The sequence below is a fragment of the Schistocerca gregaria genome, chromosome 10, assembly GCF_023897955.1.
Source record: "Schistocerca gregaria isolate iqSchGreg1 chromosome 10, iqSchGreg1.2, whole genome shotgun sequence".
Classification (NCBI taxonomy): domain Eukaryota; kingdom Metazoa; phylum Arthropoda; class Insecta; order Orthoptera; family Acrididae; genus Schistocerca; species Schistocerca gregaria.
The window spans coordinates 22,477,168-22,485,603 of NC_064929.1; the positions used below are offsets into that span (position 1 = coordinate 22,477,168).

The 8,436-nt window shown below is 49.0% G+C and overlaps 2 non-coding genes across 2 annotated transcripts; both read right to left on the reverse strand.

Moving 5' to 3' along the window:
• Positions 1 to 5,545: 5,545 nt before the first annotated feature.
• Trnat-agu (transfer RNA threonine (anticodon AGU)) lies at positions 5,546 to 5,618 on the reverse strand. Its single transcript has one exon. It is a non-coding gene; the product is annotated as a tRNA-Thr (tRNA).
• A 434-nt stretch (positions 5,619 to 6,052) lies between these two features.
• On the reverse strand, positions 6,053 to 6,125 carry Trnaa-ggc (transfer RNA alanine (anticodon GGC)). Its single transcript has one exon. It is a non-coding gene; the product is annotated as a tRNA-Ala (tRNA).
• Positions 6,126 to 8,436: the final 2,311 nt, after the last annotated feature.

Consider the following 8,436-nt stretch of genomic DNA (forward strand, 5'->3'; position numbering starts at 1 on the left):
GAGCCGTCACAAATTACTCCGTTTTCACTCCTTGTCGACAATCATACAGCACCTGAGGTAACAAACACATCTCGAGCCCCATTATGCACTCCATTATTCATGCCAACTCAGTGCCTCGCTCTTTACTACTGTGTACCAATCTTATCGTCCAACTGCAAAACACTGGGCCACAACAAGTTTCCGCGTCTCCATTGCACTGCGCATACTACGAAACGCTCCCCAAACGTGGCACTCACCCTCGCAGCCGACTTTTCCGACTTTCCACGACGCTCACGCTAGTGACAGCATTATTTATAGTTCGACGTCGCGCCAAAGCGAATGAGCACATTTCGCCTACGGCTTAGGCCGCCCTCCTAGTGTGGCTGCTCGGTGTCTGCAGGCAGCGAGGGTCTGCAAGCTTCCTGTGTTCGCACCTGTGTCACCTGTGCTTGCTTGTTAGAGACAGACTATCGCAAAACATACAACTCACTCCATGAATTGATTGCTACGGCATCTGTTATCAGCAGTCACAACTAGCAACACCAGTAGCAGCTGACTGCACGCAAAGAATAGGAATGTGCAGTGGGATTTACGTGAACTCGACGCAAGGCAGATCTTTCCGACATAGGCTTGAGAATCTTACGGGAACACTTGTACTGTTTCTAAATTAATTGTAGGCGTGGGAGGAGGGTGCTTCCTGCGCACTAATAACAGCACGCTTGTCAATTGTGGATGCTAATCATTCGCTTGTATCTTCCTAGACACATCTGCTGGTTGTGAATTATTCCTCTTGCATGGCAAGGTGCGCATGTAGGTGTGTTAAAAATTCTGGAGGCACTGGGTATTGATCCCAGTACCTCTTGCATACTAAGCGAGCGCTCTACCATCTGAGATACGACCGCCCCCCCGAATACTAATGGTGCTACATACAGCCATATAGACGATACAGACCCTTGCTCTCCCATTATTCAGCAGACAAACACTACTCTCTATGTATCCGTTAGGGTGTGTTTCAGGTTTCGTGCATTCTGTATCGAATCGTAGTTGGCCACAATGAAAGTGGCACGTATAACGTCGAAAATAGAATTCGGACACCGCTCTGAGTAAGACCAACTTGTTGTCCACCCTCTAGACTTCAATGAGGTTAAGCCGCGATACCTAAGACAGATCAACACTCGATGACACCTCGATAACAGCCGGTCCCCACACTTACATCTTGCTCTCCTTACGTCAGTATACATCATATCAGTCTGTGACGCTGGCTTTGCAACATCTTGCGTGCCTTTAGGTTCGCCGCGACCAACACTTACCATGCACTGACCACAAAAAATGGAAGCGCCGCGGCTTGAACCCTAGACCTTGCACATGCCAAGCGAACGCTCTACCAACTGAGCTACGCCCCATGCACGAGGGAACTGCGCTATTCCCCATTCTTTGCGACTCAGATGCGCACGGACACGATGGTTGGTTGGTTTGTAGCGGTGAAGGGAGTAGAGTACAAAGGCGCGGACACGTTCATATACACAAAAGTTCCAAGTAGTTTCGATGCTCTGGTATTACAAATGCAAATTCAGTCTGTTTTTAACGTCTTAAATTGAAAGAGCCGTCACAAATTGCTCCGTTTTCACTCCTTGTCGACAATCATACAGCACCTGAGGTAACAAACACATCTCGAGCCCCATTGTGCACTCCATTATTCATGCCAACTCAGTGCCTCGCTCTTTACTACTGTGTACCAATCTTGTCGTCCAACTGCAAAACACTGGGACACAACAAGTTTCCGCGTCTCCATTGCACTGCGCATACTACGAAACGCTCCCCAAACTTGGCACTCACCCTCGCAGCCGACTTTTCCGACTTTCCACGACGCTCACGCTAGTGACAGCGTTATTTATAGTTCGACGTCGCGCCAAAGCGAATGAGCACATTTCGCCTACGGCTTAGGCCGCCATCCTAGTGTTGCTGCTCGGTGTCTGCAGGCAGCGAGGGTCTGCAAGCTTCCTGTGTTCGCACCTATGTCACCTGTGCTTGCTTGTTAGAGACAGACTATAGCAAAACATACAACTCATTCCATGAATTGATTGCTACGGCATCTGTTATCAGCAGTCACAACTAGCAACACCAGGAGCAGCTGACTGCACGCAAAGAATAGGAATGTGCAGTGGGATTTACGTGAACTCGGCGCAAGGCAGATCTTTCCGATATAGGCTTGAGAATCTTACGGGAACACTTGTACTGTTTCTAAATTAAGTGTAGGCGTGGGAGGAGGGTGCTTCCTGCGCACTAATAACAGCACGCTTGTCAATTGTGGATGCTAATCATTCGCTTGTATCTTCCTAGACACATCTGCTGGTTGTGAATTATTCCTCTTGCATGGCAAGGTGCGCATGTAAGTGTGTTAACAATTCTGGAGGCACTGGGCATTGATCCCAGTACCTCTTGCGTACTAAGCGAGCGCTCTACCATCTGAGCTACGCCCGCACCCCCGAAGACTAATGGTGCTACATACAGCCATATAGACGACACAGACTGTTGCACTCCCATTATTCAGCAGACAAACACTACTCTCTATGTATCCGTTAGGGTGTATTTCAGGTTTCGTGCATTCTGTATCGAATCGTAGTTGGCCACAATGAAAGTGGCACGTATAACGTCGAAAATAGAATTCGGACACCGCTCTGATTAAGACCAACGTGTTTGATCACCCTCTAGACTTCAATGAGGTTAAGCCGCGATACCTAAGACAGATCTGCACTCGATGACACATCGATAACAGCCGGTCCCCACACTTACATCTTGCTCTCCTTACGTCAGTATACATCATATCAGTCTGTGACGCTGGCTTTGCAACATCTTGCGTGCCTTTAGGTTCGCCGCGACCAACACTTACCATGCACTGACCACAAAAAGTGGAGGCGATGCTGCTTGAACCCTAGACCTTTCACATGCCAAGCGAACGCTCTACCAACTGAGCTACGCCCCATGCACGAGCAAACTGCGCTATTCCCCATTCTTTGCGACTCAGATGCGCACGGACACGATGGTTGGTTGGTTTGTAGCGGTGAAGGGAGCAGAGTACAAAGGCGCGGACCCGTTCATTTACACAAAAGTTCCAAGTAGTTTCGATGCTCTGGTATTACAAATGCAAATTCCGTCTGTTTTTAACGTCTTAAATTGAAAGAGCCGTCACAAATTGCTCCGTTTTCACTCCTTGTCGACAATCATACAGCACCTGAGGTAACAAACACATCTCGAGCCCCATTGTGCACTCCATTATTCATGCCAACTCAGTGCCTCGCTCTTTACTACTGTGTACCAATCTTGTCGTCCAACTGCAAAACACTGGGCCACAACAAGTTTCCGCGTCTCCATTGCACTGCGCATACTACGAAACGCTCCCCAAACTTGGCACTCACCCTCGCAGCCGACTTTTCCGACTTTCCACGACGCTCACGCTAGTGACAGCGTTATTTATAGTTCGACGTCGCGCCTAAGCGAATGAGCACATTTCGCCTACGGCTTAGGCCGCCCTCCTAGTGTGGCTGCTCGGTGTCTGCAGGCAGCGAGGGTCTGCAAGCTTCCTGTGTTCGCACCTATGTCACCTGTGCTTGCTTGTTAGAGACAGACTATCGCAAAACATACAACTCATTCCATGAATTGATTGCTACGGCATCTGTTATCAGCAGTCACATTTAGCAACACCAGTAGCAGCTGACTGCACGCAAAGAATAGGAATGTGCAGTGGGATTTACGTGAACTCGGCGCAAGGCAGATCTTTCCGATATAGGCTTGAGAATCTTACGGGAACACTTGTACTGTTTCTAAATTAAGTGTAGGCGTGGGAGGAGGGTGCTTCCTGCGCACTAATAACAGCACGCTTGTCAATTGTGGATGCTAATCATTCGCTTGTATCTTCCTAGACACATCTGCTGGTTGTGAATTATTCCTCTTGCATGGCAAGGTGCGCATGTAGGTGTGTTAACAATTCTGGAGGCACTGGGCATTGATCCCAGTACCTCTTGCGTACTAAGCGAGCGCTCTACCATCTGAGCTACGCCCGCACCCCCGAAGACTAATGGTGCTACATACAGCCATATAGACGACACAGACTCTTGCACTCCCATTATTCAGCAGACAAACACTACTCTCTATGTATCCGTTAGGGTGTATTTCAGGTTTCGTGCATTCTGTATCGAATCGTAGTTGGCCACAATGAAAGTGGCACGTATAACGTCGAAAATAGAATTCGGACACCGCTCTGATTAAGACCAACGTGTTTGATCACCCTCTAGACTTCAATGAGGTTAAGCCGCGATACCTAAGACAGATCTGCACTCGATGACACATCGATAACAGCCGGTCCCCACACTTAAATCTTGCTCTCCTTACGTCAGTATACATCATATCAGTCTGTGACGCTGGCTTTGCAACATCTTGCGTGCCTTTAGGTTCGCCGCGACCAACACTTACCATGCACTGACCACAAAAAATGGAGGCGCCGCGGCTTGAACCCTGGACCTTTCACATGCGAAGCGAACGCTCTACCAACTGAGCTACGCCCCATGCACGAGCAAACTGCGCTATTCCCCATTCTTTGCGACTCAGATGCGCACGGACACGATGGTTGGTTGGTTTGTAGCGGTGAAGGGAGCAGAGTACAACGGCGCGGACCCGTTCATATACACAAAAGTTCCAAGTAGTTTCGATGCTCTGGTATTACAAATGCAAATTCCGTCTGTTTTTAACGTCTTAAATTGAAAGAGCCGTCACAAATTGCTCTGTTTTCACTCCTTGTCGACAATCATACAGCACCTGAGGTAACAAACACACCTCGAGCCCCATTGTGCACTCCATTATTCATGCCAACTCAGTGCCTCGCTCTTTACTACTGTGTACCAATCTTGTCGTCCAACTGCAAAACACTGGGCCACAACAAGTTTCCGCGTCTCCATTGCACTGCGCATACTACGAAACGCTCCCCAAATAACACTCACCCTCGCAGCCGACTTTTCCGACTTTCCACGACGCTCACGCTAGAGACAGCATCATTTATAGTTCGACGTCACGCCAAAGCGAATGAGCACATTTCGCCTACGGCTTAGGCCGCCCTCCTAGTGTGGCTGCTCGGTGTCTGCAGGCAGCGAGGGTCTGCAAGCTTCCTGTGTTCGCACCTATGTCACCTGTACTTGCTTGTCAGAGAGAGACTATCGCAAAACATACAACTCACTCCATGAATTGATTGCTACGGCGTCTGTTATCAGCAGTCACAACTAGCAACACCAGTAGCAGCTGACTGCACGCAAAGAATAGGAATGTGCAGTGGGATTTACGTGAACTCGGCGCAAGGCAGATCTTTCCGACATAGGCTTGAGAATCTTACGGGAACACTTGTACTGTTTCTAAATTAAGTGTAAGCGTGGGAGGAGGGTGCTCCCTGCGCACTAATAACAGCACGCTTGTCAATTGTCGATGCTAATCATTCGTTTGTATCTTCCTAGACACATCTGCTAGTTGTGAATTATTCCACTTGCATGCCAAGGTGCGCATGTAGGTGTGTTAAAAATTCTGGAGGCACTGGGTATTGATCCCAGTACCTCTCGCATACTAAGCGAGCGCTCTACCATCTGAGCTACGCCCCCCCCCCCCCCCCCCAAAGACTAATGGTGCTACATACAGCCATATAGAAAAACAGACCCTTGCACTCCCATTATTCAGCAGACAAACACTACTCTCTATGTATCCGTTAGGCTGTCTTTCAGGTTTCGTGCATTCTGTATCGAATCGTAGTTGGCCACAATGAAAGTGGCACGTATAACGTCGAAAATAGAATTCGGACACCGCTCTGAGTAAGACCAAAGTGTTGTCCACCCTCTAGACTTCAATGAGGTTAAGCCGCGATACCTAAGACAGATCTGCACTCGATGACACCTCGATAACAGCCGGTCCCCACACTTACAACTTGCTCTCCTTACGTCAGTATACATCATATCAGTCTGTGACGCTGGCTTTGCAACATCATACGTGCCTTTAGGTTCGCCGCGACCAACACTTACCATGCACTGACCACAAAAAATTGAGGCGCCGCGGCTTGAACCCTGGACCTTTCACATGCCAAGCGAACGCTCTACCAACTGAGCTACGCCCCATGCACGAGCAAACTGCGCTATTCCCCATTCTTTGCGACTCAGATGCGCACGGACTCGATGGTTGGTTGGTTTGTAGCGGTGAAGGGAGCAGAGTGCAAAGGCGCGGACCCTTTCATATACACAAAAGTTCCAAGTAGTTTCGATGCTCTGGTATTACAAATGCAAATTCCGTCTGTTTTTAACGTCTTAAATTGAAAGAGCCGTCACAAATTGCTCCGTTTTCACTCCTTGTCGACAATCATACAGCACCTGAGGTAACAAACAAATCTCGAGCCCCATTGTGCACTCCATTATTCATGCCAACTCAGTGCCTCGCTCTTTACTACTGTGTACCAATCTTGTCGTCCAACTGCAAAACACTGGGCCACAACAAGTTTCCGCGTCTCCATTGCACTGCGCATACTACGAAACGCTCCCCAAACTTGGCACTCACCCTCGCAGCCGACTTTTCCGACTTTCCACGACGCTCACGCTAGTGACAGCATTATTTATAGTTCGACGTCGCGCCAAAGCGAATGAGCACATTTCGCCTACGGCTTAGGCCGCCCTCCTAGTGTGGCTGCTCGGTGTCTGCAGGCAGCGAGGGTCTGCAAGCTTCCTGTGTTCGCACCTATGTCACCTGTGCTTGCTTGTCAGAGACAGACTACCGCAAAACATACAACTCACTCCATGAATTGATTGCTACGGCATCTGTTATCAGCAGTCACAACTAGCAACACCAGTAGCAGCTGACTGCACGCAAAGAATAGGAATTTGCAGTGGGATTTACGTGAACTCGGCGCAAGGCAGATCTTTCCGACATAGGCTTGAGAATCTTACGCGAACACTTGTACTGTTTCTAAATTAAGTGTAGGCGTGGGAGGAGGGTGCTTCCTACGCACTAATAACAGCACGCTTGTCAATTGTAGATGCTAATCATTCGCTTGTATCTTCCTAGACACATCTGCTGGTTGTGAATTATTCCTCTTCATGGCAAGGTGCGCATGTAGGTGTGTTAAAAATTCTGGAGGCACTGGGTATTGATCCCAGAACCCCTTGCATACTAAACGAGCGCTCTACCATCTGAGCTACGCCCGCCCCCCCGAAGACTAATGGTGCTACATACAGCCATATAGACGACACAGACCCTTGCACTCCCATTATTCAGCAGACAAACACTACTCTCTATGTATCCGTTAGGGTGTCTTTCAGGTTTCGTGCATTCTGTATCGAATCGTAGTTGGCCACAATGAAAGTGGCACGTATAACGTCGAAAATAGAATTCGGACACCGCTCTGAGTAAGACCAACGTGTTGTCCACCCTCTAGACTTCAATGAGGTTAAGCCGCGATACCTAAGACAGATCTGCACTCGATGACACCTCGATAACAGCCGGTCCCCACACTTACGTCTTGCTCTCCTTACGTCAGTATACATCATATCAGTCTGTGACGCTGGCTTTGCAACATCATGCGTGCCTTTAGGTTCGCCGCGACCAACACTTACCATGCACTGACCACAAAAAATAGAGGCGCCGCGGCTTGAACCCTGGACCTTTCACATGCCAAGCGAACGCTCTACCAACTGAGCTACGCCCCATGCACGAGCAAACTGCGCTATTCCCCATTCTTTGCGACTCAGATGCGCACGGACACGATGGTTGGTTGGTTTGTAGCGGTGAAGGGAGCAGAGTACAAAGGCGCGGACCCGTTCATATACACAAAAGTTCCAAGTAGTTTCGATGCTCTGGTATTACAAATGCAAATTCCGTCTGTTTTTAACGTCTTAAATTGAAAGAGCCGTCACAAATTGCTCCGTTTTCACTCCTTGTCGAGAATCATACATCACCTGAGGTAACAAACACATCTCGAGCCCCATTGTGCACTCCATTATTCATGCCAACTCAGTGCCTCGCTCTTTACTACTGTGTACCAATCTTGTCGTCCAACTGCAAAACACTGGGCCACAACAAGTTTCCGCGTCTCCATTGCACTGCGCATACTACGAAACGCTCCCCAAACTTGGCACTCACCCTCGCAGCCGACTTTTGCGACTTTCCACGACGCTCACGCTAGTGACAGCATTATTTATAGTTCGACGTCGCGCCAAAGCGAATGAGCACATTTCGCCTACGGCTTAGGCCGCCCTCCTAGTGTGGCTGCTCGGTGTCTGCAGGCAGCGAGGGTCTGCAAGCTTCCTGTGTTCGCACCTATGTCACCTGTGCTTGCTTGTCAGAGACAGACTATCGCAAAACATACAACTCACTCCATGAATTGATTGCTACGGCATCTGTTATCAGCAGTCACAACTAGCAACACCAGTAGCAGCTGAC